The 19612-nt window shown below is 46.9% G+C and overlaps 1 protein-coding gene across 1 annotated transcript in view; it reads left to right on the top strand.

Moving 5' to 3' along the window:
- Positions 1 to 9534: 9534 nt before the first annotated feature.
- The window catches only part of B3GAT1 (beta-1,3-glucuronyltransferase 1), a 28796-nt gene continuing 18718 nt past the window's right edge, over positions 9535 to 19612 (top strand). The window contains exons 1-2 of the mRNA XM_081281693.1: positions 9535 to 9984; positions 17172 to 17243. The gene's annotated coding sequence lies outside the window, so the exon portion shown is untranslated. The remainder of the gene's footprint in view (positions 9985 to 17171; positions 17244 to 19612) is intronic.

Here is a 19612-nt window from a genome sequence, read left to right on the forward strand (position 1 = left end):
GGTTTTTCCTTCTCCAGAGGTTGTTTCTGAGAAGATCATTGAGCTTATTGCAGTCTTGGAACCCTCCTCTCCCACTCAACTTTACAAGGGCCCTTTTTCCTTTCCTGGTCAAGGGCCTGAATTCTCAATTTAGAAGCTAATTCTCGTTCAAATTAGTCCATCTCACAGATAGAATTAGAAGCTGGGCGATGATTTGGAAAATACAATCAATTTAGTCCAATTGTTCTTGCATGTCAGCTCCATCCAATAATGAAGAATTTGCTCCTCAGGCTCTAGTATGACAAGGAGCCATTATTCATGGGAGTGAGATTTGTCTGATAGAACACAGGGGACAAATGGGTGGAGGGCTGTTTTCAACCCTAGGACAAGAACCAAGACTAGGACCAGGAGGGAGGAGGGAAGAGAAAATGGTGATTCAGTTCTGCCTATGAAGGAAAGTTTAATCAGGTTAAGTCACAAGATGGGATCCATGACTTAAAAATGCATCTATCTGTGCTTCTGATTCCTTAGGTGGAACCAGGTGGTATTGATACCTTCCTGCCCATTTCAATGAGGTTATACTTATGAACAAAGAAACAATACAACTTACATGCAACCCCATTCATTTCTCATTATTTTCAGTAAATATGTACAATATCTGATATTCATTAGACATCAGGCATGTACCCAACTTTGTGATAGGTGAAAGAGCGCTTTGCTGAAAAAGGTGTCTAAACCTCCACAAAATTTATCTGAAATTATACACTGACTACCACTATTAGAAATGATGAGGATGCTATTGTTTGTGATGAGGATGGTGATAATAATGATGATAGTGGTAGGCATTCACCACTGTTGGCTGGCAACTGTTTTTAATGTGCAGTGAAAGATTGTTCCTCTCTTTGCTCATCTGGGCTATGAGCTAAGAAAGATTAAAATGCTTTTGTATGAAGCAAACAATATGCATATTTTATGAAATGCATTTCTCTGCCTGTTTAATTGTGGAATCTTTAAGAGGCAGGGAGATTCACCATTCACCACTGGGATAAATGAACAGGGCTTCAGTCTCAGTCCTGGGAGGCTCCTGACCACTGCCACGTCCTGGTTCCAGGCCTGCTGCAGTCAGTGCCTGCAGTCTTCTGTCACATTGACTGCGTAATGTGACTCTGGCAGCTTACTTCCTCTCTGGGCCCCAGTGTGTCTAACTGTGGAGCTCAAAGTGTCCACTTTCCCATTGCTTAAAACTTCTTGTGACTGCTTTGTTAGAGATAACTTTGCCAAGGTCTACAAAGATAATGGTTTGGGACCAGAGAATGAAGAGAAAGTTATTGGAAACAGCTATCCTAGGGACACCAAGGATGTCCTAGAGACACCAAGATGGCTTTCTAGAAGCATTTCCAATAATCTTACCAAGCGCTCACATGTCGGGACATTCCAGTGCTTCCCCCTAAGTCTTAGTGTAGAATGTGGATATTCCAGTTCCCCTTTTCATCCCCCCAGATATTTGCAGCTCAAAGTTGGGTTCAAACTGGGGACATGCTGGGCCTTCCCATACAGCAACTATGGAGCTCTACTGAGGAGGTGTGTCTGTTTGTGTCCTCATCTAGGCAGGCCTAGGAGAGGGCTTTATGATCACCCAGGCTGCACTAGTTGGCAAATGACATTTAACTAAGTCCTTATAAAAACATTGGTTACCCAGAGCCCAGGTTCTTCTTTCTGGACACCAGAGTTTAACTCTTGAAAATCCCATTTTCAAGTTCTGCCAATTGGGTTGCCATTATGTAGAGATCATCATAATGTGATATGGGGAACACATTGGGCCAGGACTTTATCATACCTTCTCTACCTGCAAAGATATATCATCAATCCCACAGAATATTGTCTTTATGCCACTGTTTTGCATCTCTCTAATTGTTCCTTTTGCCTATTAAACTTTAAGTTTCCTGAACGTAAGTAAAATTTACTGGCCAGTAAATCAAGCACTTAATAAATGCTAATTAAATGAATAAGTGAACAAAAGGAGGAAGAATTGAGAGACTACATAAAACTGTTGATTTTTAAAGACATGTAATTCTAGAAACTAAAGAGATCTTAGATATTTAGTATCATCTAGTTACCAGAAATGGCTCAATCTCTCTCTGAACACACACACACACACACACACACACACGTATACACATAAACACATACACACAAAATATCCTACTAGTCTACCACCCATTCAAGGCAGACATCACTAACTGGTCATGGTGCTCTGTCCCATTTACCACAGATGTAGCTTCAGAACATTTCACAGCATTTCACACATCCACAATTTCCTGAAATTGGCATGCAAGACAAAATTGATTTGCTATTCCTGATCTAGTTCAGTCCCCTCATTTGAAATATAGGCACTCTCAGCCTTCTCCAATCCTCCCCTGAATATCCCTTTTTTGCTCATATGTCTTGTCTAGCTGTCACTTTAAAGAAGATCCTGTCGTTTTCAAATAAAAGCACCTCCCACCCTAGAAATAGGCTCCACCGTGTGGGTGTCAGCCTGGCTTCCATAATGTGATGCCCTCCTGCCAAACCCAAGTGGGGTTTACAGAGTCCTGACACTGCTTCTATCCAGATGTAAGAACATATGCCTCTCATGAGTGGTGCTGGCCTCGGTGCTGAAACAGACATGTATATATGAGACTGTAAAACCTACATGATTGAGGATTTAGGGTGTTTGCTTTGCTGAATGAGGGATTAGAGACCAGAAAGCCCAAAATGACCATCCGTTTGCTGAAAACAGAGCTAGAGAACATGAACTGTCAGATGTGTGCTCAAACTCAGGGGGCCCTTTTAAAGTTATCCCTAACTCCACAGACACTTTCTCACTAGGCCATGTGAGGACAGATCACCAGTTTCCCTTCTGAGACTCTAAATCCTTTTGGCCAGGAAATAGCCATCAGACAAAAATGCAGTTTTCCCAGCTCCAGGCATAGGTATAGCTGCAGAGGAGGTCTGGCCGTCGACCCAAGACTACTATCTTTGGAATCCCAATGACAGCCAATAGCTACATAATTTGTTGAGAAGTACCCAGACTATCAAGTGTCCTTGTCCCATCATATCTTCCTGATATCTGAGGGGGAAAAAAAAACAGCTTTGCCCGCAGTATTCAACATGTTTTTCCTTCATGGGTCCATATCTCCTCTTTCTTATTTCTCAGAAATCCCGACAGACTCATGTTTGTCTTATAAAGTTGACAGAGAAATAAATGTTCTTTGGCTCTGTCAGTTTTCCATGATCATAGAGTCCATAAGGGAGTATTTAGTGTGAGTTCTCTCTTCCTATCTGGCATAACACATAGTTCAGGCTGCATGCAATTTGCAATTTTAAGGCCCACTTATTCTGAGTATTCTTCTCCCCAACTTCTTACCCTGCCTCATACCCAGGAAAAAAAGAAATTATGGGCCTAGTGAACCTTGAGAAGGAGAAGAGAGATTTGCTTCCATGACACTGTTTTTTCCTCAAACCATTTAGTACCTTTTTTGTTTGTTCATTTGGTTTTGTTTTGCTTTGTTTTCAGAATATGCCTAGTCAAAAATCACCCCTAGGGAGGCTGAGGATATAATTCAGTTGGTAGAATGCTTGCCTAGCATGCATGAAGCTCTGGGTTTGATCCCTAATATCAAAAAAAATCATTATTAATTTCTGAACCTTATGTACAACTATTATATGTTTCTCTTTCTCCTCTAACCTCCCCAAAGTCATTGTGCCCTGAAAATCACAAGAAGAATTAGGAGAAAGCTTCCCACTACTTGCTGCACAGCCCCTGCCCAAGTCACCATCACACCTCCACACTCCCCCCCAAAGAGAATCCCTGTGCTCTGCCCTCTTCTTCTCTCTCAGTGGTACAGCACATGGGGAAAGGCAGATGGCGAACCTGAAATAGAGAAACCTCAGGCTTGCAAGACTGGAAACAGGAGCTGGTCTTTAATTTCTGTGTTTTCAGCACCTAGTAAAGCTCCAGGCTGAGTAAATAGCTTTCAAGTATTGGGATGTATTAATGAAATCAAAGCACCCTTAGAGACTCCTAGTTCCTTCTTTGTGTCTTCCAAATTCCAAAATGACAGTATGAGGAGTAATTTCTGCAGAAGCTCTGCTAACACCCAAAGGTCTAGGATGTTTGCCCATCACCCCAGCTGTGAAGAGGAGCTTAGGCAGGAAATTAAACAACTACATCCATCATATTTATTGAACAGCTTCTTTCTGGAAGACAACAGTGTGGGAGGTCAGTCATGCACTTGAATCCTCAAACTCCAAAAAGAGTATCCTTCTCGCCTCACAAGGTTCTCTCTTTCCTTGCTCACCATGCTTCAGCTTTGCTTGCCTTGCTTGGTTTGTTCCCTAAATACACCAAACCTCTTCAAAAACCTGGTTTGGATTATCACTGTTCCTCTGGCTGGATTCCCCATTCTTCCAGTGCTGCACATAGATGGCCCTTCTCCAATCTCTGTAAGGAGCCTTTCCCTGATCCTCCCCTCCCAGGATCCTCTCTAGCCAGTGATCCTGGCAATATCTGGACATCCTGTGTGTAAATATACATTCTTGATAAACCCTTTCATGATGAAGAGTTGAGTCTTAGTTTTGGTTCGGATAGGAAGAGTTCCTCCAAAACTCTATGTTAAGGTAAGAGGTGAAAAGATAAGATTATGAAAGCCATAACCCAATCATTGAATTGATCCATTTGATGAATTAATAATTTGAACAGGCTACTGGGTGATAACTGTAGGCAGGTGGGGGTGGCTGGAGGAGGTAGGTCACTGGGAACATGACTTCAGAGTTTATACTTTAATCCTCAGCTCCTCCTGCTTCTGCTTCCTGGATACCATGAGATGAGGTGTTTTCTTCAGCTACAGCCTTCTGCCATGATGTTCTGCCTTACCTCAGGACCAGAGCAATGGAATTGACCAACCAGGTAGTGAAACTCTTGAAACTGTGAGCCTAAAATAAATGTTTCCTCTTTTAAGTTGTTCTTGTCAGGTAATTTGGTCATTGTGACAAAAAGCAGACTAACACAGTCCTGCAACTTAACCACCTGATCAAAGGCCAATTTTGTCACTTACCAAGCTTATGATATTTGATTAAATTACCTAAATATGCTCCAGTTTGCTGGCCTATAAAGTGTAAACTCTAATAGTACCTCATCATAAATGGCACCTCATAAATAACACCTAATGTCATGAAATTAGTTAAGGCACATGAAGACTTAGAACCTTACCTGGTGTGTGTGTGTGTGTGTGTGTGTGTGTGTGTGTGTGTGTGTATTTATTTATTTTCTAGTGGCTATCATTCACCATGCTATCTCTGTTTTCTGACATATGATAGTAACTCAATAAATATTTAAGGAATAGACAAAAGCATGCATACACAAATAAGAGTCTCCAGAGAAGTCCTGGAAAAGTGCCACGGGACTCAGAGGAAAGGCAGTTGACAGCCTGAAGTCCATCAGAATCAGGACAGGCTGTAGAGAAAAAGTGATAGCCTCAATGTCCACATTGGGAGGAGTTTCAAGGGAGAGAAAGAGTGGTCTCTGCATAACAGTCAGGTTCTTCTTGTTTCCCCAAGAGGACAGAGAACTATCCCATCCTTACCTTAGAAAGATGCTCCCACAAGACGCAGGCCTCTGCTCACATTGCCTCTCAGGCTTCCCTCAGCCACAGAAGAAACCAAAGCACAACAAATTTTGAATAGCAGAAGCATTTCAAAGTCATGGCATGGCATCCTTGCCGTGGGTACAGGAATATGAGAGGCAGCAGCCAGGGAAGAAGAAGAGGGGGAACCTGAGAGTCCTTGTGATCAAAGATCATTTCCAATTTGCTATGGGGAAACAAGGATACCCAAGATCTAAAGATGGGACCAAAGAACTTTTAATAAAATGGAAAAGTTAAAAGGGCTACCCCTCTCTCTCTCTCTCTCTCTCTCTCTCTCGTTCTCTGAACCATGAACTCAACTACTCCAAAGAGCACGTATTCACAACCAGCATGGAGCCACTGAAGGAACATTTCATGAGCCTGCCACACTTTGTAAGGGATGAGGAGGTCCCCAGGGAATTCACCCTGCCTGCTGAAGCAAAGGGCAGATTTTCTGCCTCTCACTGCTGTCACTCCCTTGTGGAACCTGGATATTCACATGCAAGTGCATGTGCACTGTGCCCCTTGTCTGGGCAATGACAGGTGAGTGTGTATACCGTGGGATATGGGACTCCTTATTGGGCTTTACCACTCAGATCAGCGAAATCACTGCTGTAGATTACCAGTGAAAAAGAGGGGATATTGTATGGCTCTCTAAAACTGGAGTCCCAGCAATTAGACAACCAAGATGGCAGAGCCAGGACCTGGGGCTGCTGTAAGGGCAAAAAACAGCTCAGCTGTGTGAGCTCTCTGGAGCCCTTAGCTGAAAAGGAAAGACTGGCCTGAAAAGAAAGCTTTGGTGACAAGTCTGAAGCAGACCAAAGCACTGGATGAAAGAGAGGAGTAGGCTGAGAGAGCCCACTAGGGGAACAATTAACTGATAAGAGTAAACTAATTGTTATTCATATTAAATTAGGGCACAGGTGATTTGAAGAAAACCTACAGACCCTTCCAGATGTTTGAAGGTTTTGCATTGCAGATGATGCTTTTATGGGACCTTTCAGGAATTCAGATTATGGGAACTGGTCCAGGACCAGAGCCAGGGCAGGACTCTTGTCCTGCTTAACTACACAATAAACACATAAAGGCTTGTCCCAGAGGACAGATCGGAGCTTTGCATACTAAGCATTCTCATGGTAAGCTTTGGGGTCTTCTGAGAAGAGAGGCTCACTCCTGGCAGAGAATGAAAAAAGAGGAAAAGATAAGTCATTGAGGAAGACCTGGAGGCTGCTCCAGATGTTTGGAGCAAGGGCCAAGATGCAGGGATGCACTAAATTCAGAAGTAGATTGGGAGGATTTTCATAAACCCTCAGAGGCCAAGCAGGAAGACAGAGAACAGTTGTAGAAAGGTGGCAGCTAGGGTTCATGCTAATTGGTGGAGACTGGTGTCTGGGCAAGTGCAGGTACTTACATGTACGCATGAGGAATGAGAGGATATTTGTCTATTCATTTTGGCACATTCATATGCCTCTGTGCATGTTTTGTATCTACATAGATGTTTGTGTATGTGTGTGGACATACACTTGGGTGTTGCCCAAACTTCCCACTGAAAAAAAAATGGCAGACTGTTGTCTCTTTGCCAAGTCTTCTTGTGCTAATTTTAATCTTATGTTATTGCTTTAAGTTGGCTTTAAAAATTAATATTAAAATTCCATAAGCATAGCCTAGGGCTAAATTGCAAGACAGGTCCCTAGAAAGGGGTTTTATGATCACTATTGTTCTTACAAGAATGGTAAGATAAAGCTTGTCATCCTTCTTGTTCCCGCTGGTTGAGTTCCCATGAACTAGAGGGAGGGCACCCTGCAGAACACCTGCAGAAAGCATCCAACAGGCCACAGGGTCTCAGGACCAAATGGAACTCCTGACCACTTAATACAACTCCCTGTTTTATTACCAAAAGAGAGAGGAAAGTCCTTTACCAGGTCACCTAAGTGCCTTTTGAACTGGCCTGAAACTCGGGCCTCCTCATTGCCATTGCCCCAAGCTCAGCACTTGGGGGCTGGGACCCATCCTGGGGAAAGAGACAAGAAGTGGGTATGAACCCACACACTGAGGAGATTCTAATTTCCCCATTGGTAAAATGCAGGGCTGGAGCTAGATAATCTCCAAGGTCATTTCTCCTGCTATTTGGTGATTCTGTGGCTGGTTCCAGTTGGCTCTGGGAGGAAGACTGAAAGGTATATCCTGCACTTGCCTGTGCTCCTCTTTCCTGCTTCTGTAACTGTCCTCCAGTAGATGTGGAGTCAGGGGAGAAGCAGATTGTAAAGGGATGAAAATATTAGAAAGAAAATATCATCTTTTAAAAGCTTGGTAGAGTCTAAGTTGAATGCTTTCTGCAGGTGTTCTGCAGGGTGCCCTCCCTCTAGTTCATGGGAGCAAGGGTTATTCCAATAGAGAAAAGAAAAGCACAGCAGGATTTGTGGTAATGATCCTGCACTACAGCAAGAGGTACTCAGGTTAGATTTAATGGAACTTCCTTGCTGGTAAGGAAGGGAGTTGTGCAAGGAGGACAGTTGTGTATGGTAATGGACGAAAGAGTGAGAGGAATGGTCAGCTGTTCCTAGAGACAGTAATTGATTATATTTTAAAGTTTGTAGGATGGTGTGGATGGTGGGACCCCTTCTTTCCATCCAGGTCTTGACCAAAGTGAGTGCTTCTGGAGCCAGTATCCTTCCACTCCTACCACACATACCCAATGGAAGGGCCAAGGTCTGTGAATGTGAATGGAAAGGATGCCTGTGATCTCAGCCTGGGTCCACAGTCATTGGCAGTACAACTTGGATTCAGTAAAGCCTAGCTGTAGGTCACTGGATCAGTAAAGGAGGTGGCAGATCCTAAGGGTAAGCACTGACTTCCTACAGAAGCCGGTCATCTGGGGGGAGAAACCAGCCCTGACTACAGGTGTTCTGGAGGATCAGCAGGGAATATAAATCTTTCCAAGGATAGCTCCTAAGTCTCTGGCAAGTAGAGGAAAGATCGTTTAGAAACCTCTCCACAGCTACATGCTGCTTCCTCTGTACTTGCACACTTTTGCACACACACGCTGACTCATCGGCCACACAATCCCCCGAGCCCACCAGCTCACACCAGCAGGACAGCATGGGAAATTCCTAGATGGACTGCCCTCCCCGCCTCTCCACCTCCTCCACAATTCTTGGTTCCTTGCACCCTGCAGTACTCTTTGTAATTTCCAATGCACTATTCTGGACCAGAGTGGGGGACACTGACAGTTGTTTGACATGCCCTTTGACTAGACAGCAGGTGGGGTCGCCCCACTGACCAGCGCTGAGGACCCCCCACTAATGTCTCATACAAGCGGCCCTGTGTCCTGGCAAAATATCACCTGCCCCACTAGCCTCCTTCCACTCCCGGGCACCAGAAGCTAAGGAGGGGGCCTCAGGCTCCCGGCTCTCCAGCTCTGTCTCTTGGTCCCAGAGAACCGCCCCCCCAACAGACCAGCCCGGAAACAATCACCCTTTGAGAAAGGCTGCCAAGCTGGGCGCCAGGAGCAGCCAGGATGGAGGCGGGGTGGGATGGGGGTGCAAGCAGGGGACCCAGCGCGCTTTAACTCTAGAGAGCCAAGGCCCCGAGTACGTTGGGCCCCGCCCGCAGCCCCTGCTCCAGAGCCTAAAGCTGGAGCCGCCTCCGCTGGCGAGGGTGTGTGTGTCGCGGGTAGGGGATGGGGGTAGGTGATACCAATCTCGGGGGGTGGGGGTCTCCTCGTTCGCCTCCCTCCCGCGCCCCCACTTCAGCTGGCGAGGTTGGTACCGACCATTAGTGGCGCGGGTCCCGCCGGCTCACTGGGGGCGGGGGGAGTGGGGGTGGGGAGCAGGGGTGGGGAGCAGGGGTGGGGGCGGGGCGGGAGGCGCTGTCAGAGCTGTGGCTGCACCGGCGCATAGCCGCCACCACCGCTGCCGAGGGGACTGCGCGCTGGCCCGGTCGGCTCGGCTCCGGCCGCGCGCCGGGCCACCTCGCGCTTCCCCCTCCGTCCCCTGGGCCTCCGCTCCGCTCCCCTCCACTCCCCTCCCCACCTCTGTCTCCAGCTCCCCGCCCCCCACCGCGCCTCCCTGCCTGCGCCCTCCCGCGCGCTCCCAAGCTCTGGCCGCCGCCTCGTTGAGCCCAGAAGGAGCCGGGCCGGGGCAGCTGGACCGGACCGGGGCTGCAGGCAGGCGCAAGGACCCTGAGGCTATGAAGTGGCCCCCGGGGGCCCGAAGCGCGAGAGCTCCCGGAGAGGGAGGCGCTCGCGGCCCAAGGCAGCAGCCTGGGGGCGCCGGGGCCGGGGCGTAGGGAGCCACCGCCCGGGATGGAACGCGCCGGGGACTATCCCGACTCGTCGCCGCAGGTCAGTGTCCCCCCCAAGCCCTGCGTTCCCGCGGGAGCCGCTGCCACTCACAGAGCCCCTTTATGCGTCCCCATTTGTACCCACGCCATGTCCTCCCGGGTGCGCGCGTGGTGTGAATGTGTGTGTGTGTGGGGGGGAGAGAGAGAGAGAGAGAGAGAAAGAGAGAGAGATGCATGCGCCCAGGTGGGCTGCTGGAAAGGGGACGGGACTGGAAGGCCCTGCGCTCCAAAGGCTGCGAAACAAAATCTGAGCACTGCTTGCCCTCTTAGGACCCGGATAAAAGGAAGAGCAGGTTTTCAACAGCTTCTAACAATTGAACCGGCTTTTAGCCCATCAATCCCTTGCCATCTCAGCAGGTGGTTCCAGCTGACCCGAGAGTCAGGGGCCAACACCCCCACCCTCCACTCCACCCCTGCTCTCCAACAGTCACTCTCAACCTCTCTGCAGTTCAGGGCATTGACAAGTTAACTCTTTTCAGAGGACCAGAGCTGGCAGCTCTGCTGGGGATATTGAGGGGCTAAGAGATGGCAAGGGTAGCAAAGGGTCCTTAAGACCCTCTATTTAGCAAGCAGGAAGGAGGCAGGACTAGTTCATCTCTAGTCCTCTGCACCTGGGCTCAGGCCTGATGTCCTGATCCTCCAGAGCCAGAACATATAACTTCAAAAAACGAAGCTGAGAGTTAAGGCAGGAAAAAAGAAAGAAAGAAGACACCAGATCCAACAGTGCCAGGGAAAGGGAATGACAGCTTTCTACCAAGCAGCTAAGGTCAAGAGACCAACCCCTCCCCCCTCCACATACATAAACCTGCTCTTGACCATCTTCCCCTTCCACTTATTCCAGCCCCCTCTCCCCCAGATCTAATCTCAGCCATACACTAGCTAAATGGTTTGTTGTAGAAATTGGAGCTGAATGACTCTTGAGGTATCTATTGCACAGTAGCCTAGAAAGGGCCTTTTGCTGACAGTGGCTACTCATAACCCAGTCTGCATGGATGCCAGTCTGGTTGCAGTACCCAGTTACTTTAACCTGGGGTATATAGTATGCACTGTTAAAATAATTGGAGGTGGATATACAAGTGCATAGCACTGTGACATTACTGTATGAAAATGGCAGGCACACAGCTTCATAAGTTACTGGGCTCAAGGAAGCCGGTGACTGTGTAAGACTTTAACCCTAGGATTTTCTAATAGTTGTTTTCTGCTCTTATATATCCCTGCTTCTGTCAAGAGCCACTACAGAGTTGACACATTTTCTCCCTGAACCTGTGTAGTTGGTGACCATTATTGACCTTATTAGACCAAACATCAAGCCCTTCCTTCTTATGGAATAAAGACCATCCCCCACAGGAAGATTTCCCTTTCTTCCCAGTCCATGCCCAGCACTCCCAAATGTTATGGAGCTGCAATGCCATTTCCCTCTGTTCCTTTTTGATGGAAGAAAAATGCTTGCTAGTATTAAATAAAGAGGGAAAGTTAATGTATTTGTGCCCCATTCAGCACTGGAGCCAATGCCTTCCTGTTTGCATTTCTGTAGTTAAACCCTAGGTGCTTGGGAATCAGTTGTGTTCAAACATGTTAGAAGCTCCTGTGTTCTGGATTGAATATGCACATGTATGCTCCTGGGTGAGCAGGACTGTTTCACCTGAATTCTGGGACAGGTAAATCACTGAGGGAGAACAGCTCCAGTGAAGAATGAAAGTCCATGGCAGAGACCAAGGCCTCCAGAAGAGAAGCCCATTTCTTCCTCTCAGCCTTCTGGATAGACTTAGATTTTCCCGTAGCCGTTTTTAAGGGAGAGGAAACCAAGTCAACTATGTTTTCCATAGTTCTGGGGCACAGGCTGATGAGGCAGGTCAGGAGATTTGCTTTCCTGACTGGGAAGCCCAGGCTCTGAGGGAGCCTGGTGGTCCAGTGTGGCTGGAAGAGAGGAATGAGCTGGCACACCGATGTCTGAGCATTCCTGTTTTTTGAGAACTGCCTGGAGAAGAAATCTGAGAGTCTGAGACAGGCAGAGAGAAGGAGACAGAGTGAGACCACAGATAAAGATTATAGAGGGAGGCACACAGGCAGAAGGCAGGGCAGGCAAAGTGGAAAGTGGGTTGGGCCAGGTAGGGTCTCTCCTTCCCAAGCCCCCAACATCTGGACATTGGCAGTCATCCTGCCTTGTAGGAGGTCCCTCAGAGTAGACCCAGGGATATTCTACTGAGGAAGGCTCTGATGAATATAGGGGTTCAGAGGGAGGCTCAAAGGCAGAGAGAAAACAGGCCAAGAGCAGTGTCCCCTCAAGGAGACCCTGCAGCTGTGCTTTCTCCCAGTGCTGAGTGCTCTTCTCTACCTTCTGTCCCTGCCCACCTCTTCTGGTCCTGGAATACAGGATGATGGGGGGAAGGATGTGGGTCTGGGCAAGCCTGGGGAGGAGAAAGAGAAGCCTCCTTTATGTATCACTTTTCCCACCCAGACCTCCAGGAAAGAAGATCTCTGGAGATTCTTTTGAAGGCCAGCAAGGGGACATGAGCAGAAGGGTCAGACCAAAGCCAGGCTATCTGACATCCCACTCAGTCCATCTCTGACCACTGACCAGTTGAGTGGACTTTGGAAAAAAACTGAGCCCTCTAAGTCCTGGTTTCTGAATATCTATAAATTGGGGAACCTCTTTCTCACCAGATTTTTTTTTAGGGGAAGTGCTAGACAAATATTTATTCATTTTACACTCTTTCTTTTTCCCCATTCTCCCAGGATCTGGATAGCTCTAGAATTTAGAGTAGCAATTCTATGTCCAAACCAGCCCTGGGAAGATATATTCTGTCCCACATCCAGCCCTCACCACATTTGACTAGCCATACCTCCAGGCTCTGGGCTGAACCCAGCCCTTCATTATCTAGGACCAAAGAACCCCAAACATTTCTTAGGTAAATAACAACAATAATATTATTTTCATGTCTACTAATTATTAAGTATAGTCATCCTACTTTATCAGCCAATGCTTATCTTAAAAAAAAAACTAAGAAAATTTACAAAAACTCCAAATCTGTGACTGCTTATCATCCATGCTTAAACATGAAAGGATGGTTAGAGATCACTCAAAACTCTCCACTTTCATTGACACTGATTGAACATCTACTGTGTTCTGGCTTCCACGCCCAGTTCTGGGGACATAAAGCGTCAAACCATCCAAAATTAGTGTTTTCTATTTAGCTTTGGAGGGTTATATGAGTTTCTTTCTCTCTCTTTCTCTCTTTCCCACCCCCTCCCTCCCTTTGCAGCTACAGCAAATTTACTTTTCTAATGAGGTTTGGCTCCAGCCAATATTAAAATGAGTCTGTGCTCCTTGCGTACACACCAGCTGACAGCAAGGCAGAAGGCAGCCTCTGCGCCAAGTGCCTGGCAGGGATTAAGGCTTTGCCACCATTGATAAACCAAGAGTGGAGAGTCTAAGTCTGGATCAAGAGTTGACTAGATTTGAGGACTCACCTTGCCCAAGGGGCTTGTGGGTCCCACAGCTCAGTGTACAGAACCATGGCAGGATATGAGTTTCTAATATGAGCCTTCATCTGTGCACATGAAAAAGAGGGGAAAGGGATGGCAGAAAAGAGAGAGCAGAGACAAGAAGCTATGGTGATGGGATGAGTGTGACCATGGTGAGAGACCAGGCTATGCTTTCCCCACTGGCTTGCTATATGGCACAGGGTGAGCTCCTTCACCTCTTCCCATCTTGCTTCCTTCTTTCTAGGGCAGGTCAGCAATCTGTCCCCTGAGGCCAGGAGTCATACTTTAGGCTCTGGGCTTTGGGCTCTGGGTTATTCATTTGACCATGAATCTGTTAGATTAACACTAGGTTAAATCCCCATACTCTAAGCAGTCCCCAGCCACTCCAATGTCCATTTTGAAACATTCTCAATAGTGCAGAAAGTTCTAGTGCATGGAGCTGCTGTAACCCTTTGTCTTCATAGATGGTTTACCACGTGGCTAAGAGTGTAGCTATTGGAGCCATACTGACTGGACTCAAATCCCCACTCTGCTGCTTACTAGCTATGTGGCTTTGGGACTTGCTTAAACTCTGCCTCCAATTTCTCATCTCTAAAATGGGGATAATAATAGGATGTTGATGAGGAGGGAATGAGTCATTACAGTTAATCATGCTCATCGCTCAGAACATATAATAGCAGGTACTTTTTAATTTTTTATTTGAAAATAGAAAGCAATTTGTATTATTCATTTATTTAACAATTCATTGACTTACTGAACAGTCTACTCTGTGCCAGGCTTTCCTCCATTAGCATGTGATCTTGCTTCTTGTAACTCTGCCCATTTCTGAACCTCAGTTTCCCCCACCCATGACAAGAATGTGACAAATAAAATGAGACTAGGAATGTGTCCTCATTTGTAAATTAAAAGGTTGGTCATTGGAAGGTAGACACTATGGAAACTGTATTTTATTGGAAATGTAGTCATCAAAAAGTATTTCTTAAGTCCCAGAGTTGAAAGAATCAAGGTAAGTGCCAATCAGATGCCATGACTTCTTGCTGAGTAGAGGTGAAGGAAGGGATTTGAGGGCACTGTTTAGGCTCATCCCTTCTGGTCTTGAGGAGAAGAAAACCAGGAGGCTATGGCCCTGAGCTCAGCAGTGGGAAGCAGCAGGGGGAGGCCCTCGGCTGGACAGAACTTAGAGCTGTCACAGGCCCAGCTGACTGTGCAGCTGGAGCCCCAGGTTATGGTCCCTGCTGTGTCAGCAGCTCATTGTGTGACAGAACCTATGAAGCTTTGTTTTTTTCATCTAAAATATGAAAGGCATGGACCAGTGAATATTTCCACACCCAAGTAAATTATACCACTGAGCTTCTTCATAAAACACTTCAGGAGCAAGAAGCAAGAGACAAGCTGCCAGAGGTGAAAGGGAGGGAAAAAAAATGGATGTAAGGAGCAGGTACTGGTCATGGGGGGCCACGGACTGTGGAATGCACACCCCAGAGTAACTGGTCTGTCAGACTTTTCCCAGAAGTAAAAATCTTTGACTCAAAGTTTCTCCCTTATTTTCATAGATAAGGGAACAGATGCTTAGAGTGGTCCACAGAGCACCCAGACTGTGCCCTGAGTTTCCTGACTCCCTGCTTCTCCCTCTCTAACAGGCACCCTTTTATCTTCTGCCATGGTCAGGGGCCCCTTTTGTCCAGGGGTAGGTTAGGGACAAGAGTGGATCAGGATATGGTGTAAACTCTATCTGACAGTCCCTTAGGGAAGGTCAGCTCCTGCAGGCCACAAACAATGAATCAAAAATACATACAAAACTTTAATTGAGTCAGTGAATCACTAGCCTGCTATGAAATAGCCATGCACACTATGACCGAGGCAATAAGGTTGGCCTGAAAGAGTCAGGTTGGATGAGCTGTTGGGGTCCCTCAGTGGTTTAAGACTTGGATTTGGGGCCACTTGGCTCTCGCTTAGCCTAGACCCAAAGTCCCCTGATTGGGGGTGGTGTCTTCCTGAGCCTGAGGAAATCTGGGGACAATCCTCAGCCATCTCCGCCATGATCACTGTCCTGACACCCTTGCAGAGCTGTCAGTATTATGCCCCCTGGGAGGCACAGTGAATAGAATAACAGGGCCTTATTAGGAACAGGGACATTGTCATCTCGGAGATGCCACCTTCTAGTGGCTATTCTGGGTGTGTATTTCATTGTCCTGACTCAATGCCCCTTGCCCTTTCCTCCTCAGTTCTCTCCCTGTCCTTCACCTTCCCATTATCCACAGACCACAAAGTAGAAGAGACATTGCTTGTTCCAGAGAGAACACTGAGCCTACAGAAGCCAAAGGATGGGGCCAATTGGCACCCACATTGTGATCTACATTACAGGCCCAGGACCCTTCACTCTGCTGGCAGCTTGGGGTGACATAGAGCCTATGGGTGTATGATTCTCTCCCACTATCAGAGAGTTTCTGAACTTAGATGAAGTATTACTCTCCTAACTCTTCACTTGTCGATATTAATTTCTTTTCCTACTCATAAATCTCCTTCTCTCTCTCTCTCTCTGAGAGCAAGTAAGCCCACTGCTTGTTGTCTCTGCTACTGCCCAGGCACCAGTATGGGAGACAACCAAAGGCTGCCTTGCATGGGTGCACATTCTTCCTAGCGGCACATCTGAAACCTCTGAAGGGTGCTTCCTACAGGCATGCCTTGTGCCTGATTTTTCATGAAGATTTTTCCAAATGACAATTCAAGAAGGTACACAGGCAATCTGCCTGTGACCAAACACAGGCATTCAGCCCAGCTCTGTGCAGGGAAAGTATCTTCCCTCCAGAATCCAGGCCCTGAGAGGTGTTGTTGACGCTAAGAAGATCTTCTGGATGACAGGCTTTTTTGTTTTTAATTGTGGTCAAAAAATATATAACATAAAATTTACCATTCTAATCATTGTAAGTGTACAGTTCTGTAGTATTAGCTATATTCACATTGTTGTGAAACAGATGTCCAGAACTTTTTCATCTTTCAAATTGGAAACTCTGTACTTTTTTTTTTTTTAAAGAGAGAGTGAGAGAGGAGAGAGAGTGAGAGAGAGAGAGAGAGAGAATTTTTAATATTTATTTTTTAGTTCTCGGCGGACACAACATCTTTGTTGGTATGTGGTGCTGAGGATCGAACCCGGGCCGCACGCATGCGAGGCGAGCGGGCTACCGCTTGAGCCACATCCCCAGCCACTGAAACTCTGTACTTTTTAAACCACTTCCCAACTCCTCCTTTCCCTGGCCCCTGGCAACCACTGCTCTAGTTTCTCTCTCTATGAGCATGATAACTCCATTTAGCTCATATTTTCAGAATCATGCGATATTTGTCCTAAATGGCTAGCTTGTTTTACTTAGCATATGCCCTCAAGGTTCATCCATTTTGCAGCAGGTGTCAGAATTCCCTCCATTTTAATTGTGTGTATGTACCACATTTTGTTTATCCACTCAGACAGTTGACAGTTTCTTTGATGATAAGTTATGGAGCAAGAACTGCTCAATCTTTGGTCTCTCTTATCCTTCCCAGTTGGGGGATGTCTAAACAGAGGTGAATCAGAGGAGACTTCTGTGCTTAGAGTGAAGCCCTGCAACAAAAGTCATGGGAGCAGAAAGGAACTCATTTTTATTTGTTGTCTGATTGGTACCTCTGGTTGCTCCCTTAATCTGTCCTATGCTGCCTAAATGTCCTCAGGTACCAGGTCCATGTATGACAGCCCTCAGAATGAGTGTATCCTGCCTCAGAAGGTAGAGGACAATGAAGGAGGTAAGACATGACACACTGACCAGTGGAGGGATGCTTGGATCCTGTACCAAACCCTCTCTACCCCGCCACCTTCCTGGGACCCTGAGAGGGAAATCTGTCCTGATATTTCCAGAATCCTTGCCAGAGGTCAAGTGCCTAGGAGATCCTAGAGAGCCCCCCTGTGTATGTAGCAAGCCTGCCTTGAGCACGTGCCTTTGTGATGTGGGTTCAGGCTCCATCTCAGTGATCGATGATCCATAGCCACCCTGAAGCTTGCTGTATAATATATGGCTGTAGAACATACAGATAGTGTCAGCATAATCTACCATCTGCAGACTGAGATTTAAGGACCCCTCCATTCATTACATTCATACCTGCTGTGCTTGCACTGCCCACTCTGGCTCACAAGTATTTGTAGGCTGTGCTCCTCACAACTGCCTTTAGCCCCTTATTTTAACTCTTTATCATTCAGATAGTAGGCTTAACTGATGCCTCAGAGAAGGGACCTCAGGGGCAGAACAGTTGTAACAGAGGGAGGAGGAAACCTCAGGTTGAAGGTGGTGACAATGATAGTGTTCGGGGTGCCAAGCCTGAGACCCTAGCTGGTATGCAGGACATTCAGCCCTACCGTGGCACTATCTTGGCCAACTCAAGGCTCAGGTACTTGGTCTGGGGCCAAATCCAAATAGATTTCCTGGTCTGCTTAGTTCTGGCACCTAGGTCTCACAGGAATTTTGTAGGTATGTCTGTACTAGGTTCCATACTGCAGGTGTGCACCTCCATCATCTGGCTTTAAGAGACCTTTGTTGCAATCAGTGCTTAGTACCTGAGCAGCCCAGTCTTGGGTGGGTACTACTTCTAGAGTCTGGTGAAATGAGGGTAGTACTCCTCCCACCTTCTCAAGCCCAGAATTAACTGAATATTGCAGTCTTTCTGGGTTCTAGACTGTTCTCTGCCACTGCTAGACCATGATAGTCTGGTAGAGGGAGGAGTTGGGCCTTCTGACCAGCTGCCCCTGTGGCCCTTGCTCCTGCTGTTTTGTAAGTAGTTGTAGACTCCGTCTTGCTCCACTAATCCCTGCTCTTTGGTAACAGGATAGGATGAACCCCTCCTCCACTAAGCAGGTGCTGACCCAGTAGGTGTAAGTAGGAGGTAAAGCTGTGTCTAGAGATGTCCTGAGTGGCTCACAGGCCTCTCAAAGTGCCTTGAGCATTTCAGCAAGCTGGAGAGAGTCTCCAAAAACAGGAGAAGCTTTGTGGGTTAAATAAAGAGCATTTTGCTGTAACCATATGTGGAACCTGAGGGCAGGACCTAAATCCTGTCATGGCCTCTTCCTAGAGCTGGGGTGAAATGCATTGCCAGTTCTCTGCCTGCCTCCAGAGGGACCTGAGAAGGCTAGGCAGGCAGAGGATGTGGGGGATGTTCCTGCCAGCAGCAAGTCAGAACCACTTGCTCCCAGAGCTCATAATGCAGAAGGAGAAAGGAGCCATTCAGGTTTGTAGTTCATAAAGGTTGTTCAGTGAAGACTGCATGCAGGATTGGAGACCTCCCCTTGGAGGGAGCAGAGAGGAAAAGTGCCCAGTCTTCACTTGGCACTCATTCCCATAGCTGGCACCTGCACATGGGGTGGCAATGGGCCCTGTTTAGGGGGACCCGATGCCCACTGCACTAGAACAATCCCAGACCATAACAGTTGTTGACCCATTGGCTCTTGTTAATTGTTTTATCACCTCATTACATCTTCAAAAATGTCCTAGTTTGCATAAAATAGTATAAGGTCTCAGTAACTGTGACCAACAAAGGGCAGGGAAGTCTAAGTGGCCAGTTGAGAATGCAGCTTCGGCACACAGCCAAGAGGGACCCCACATTCCTACTGAGCTGAAGGCACAAAGCCGGCTGGCCTCCCTGGAGGAAGCCAGCAGGGGACTTCAGCCCAGGAGGGATGCAACAGGGTCATTGCCTGGAACATTCATGAAATTCTCTAATGTCTTAATTTCTACAATTATAAAACAGAAACAAAGCTTTAGTATTATAAGGGTTTAATGATTAGTTGAGATAACAAATGGGAAATCATTTTGGAAGCCACACATCACCATTAAGCATGAGCGGTTGTGTTAACGGTAGATTTCAGTGGGGACCGTCTGCCCACCCTAGCACTGCAGAGAAACTGAATTGACATCTTGGCATCATCCCATCTATATTCCAGGACCTGAGGCTGTTGTGTGCCAACAGCACATGAGATAGTCTTTTATTTGAACAAGGATGCAACCACAGGATTCCCTGGCAAAGCTCAAAAGCAATAATTGAAACAGCCAAGAGGATGCATACACGTGCCCATTAACATACATGTATGTTTGTGCATGTGTGTCGAGAGCTACCCACTCCCCCAA

This window comes from Spermophilus citellus (assembly GCF_964194105.1).
Source record: "Spermophilus citellus genome assembly, chromosome: 2".
NCBI lineage: Eukaryota > Metazoa > Chordata > Mammalia > Rodentia > Sciuridae > Spermophilus > Spermophilus citellus.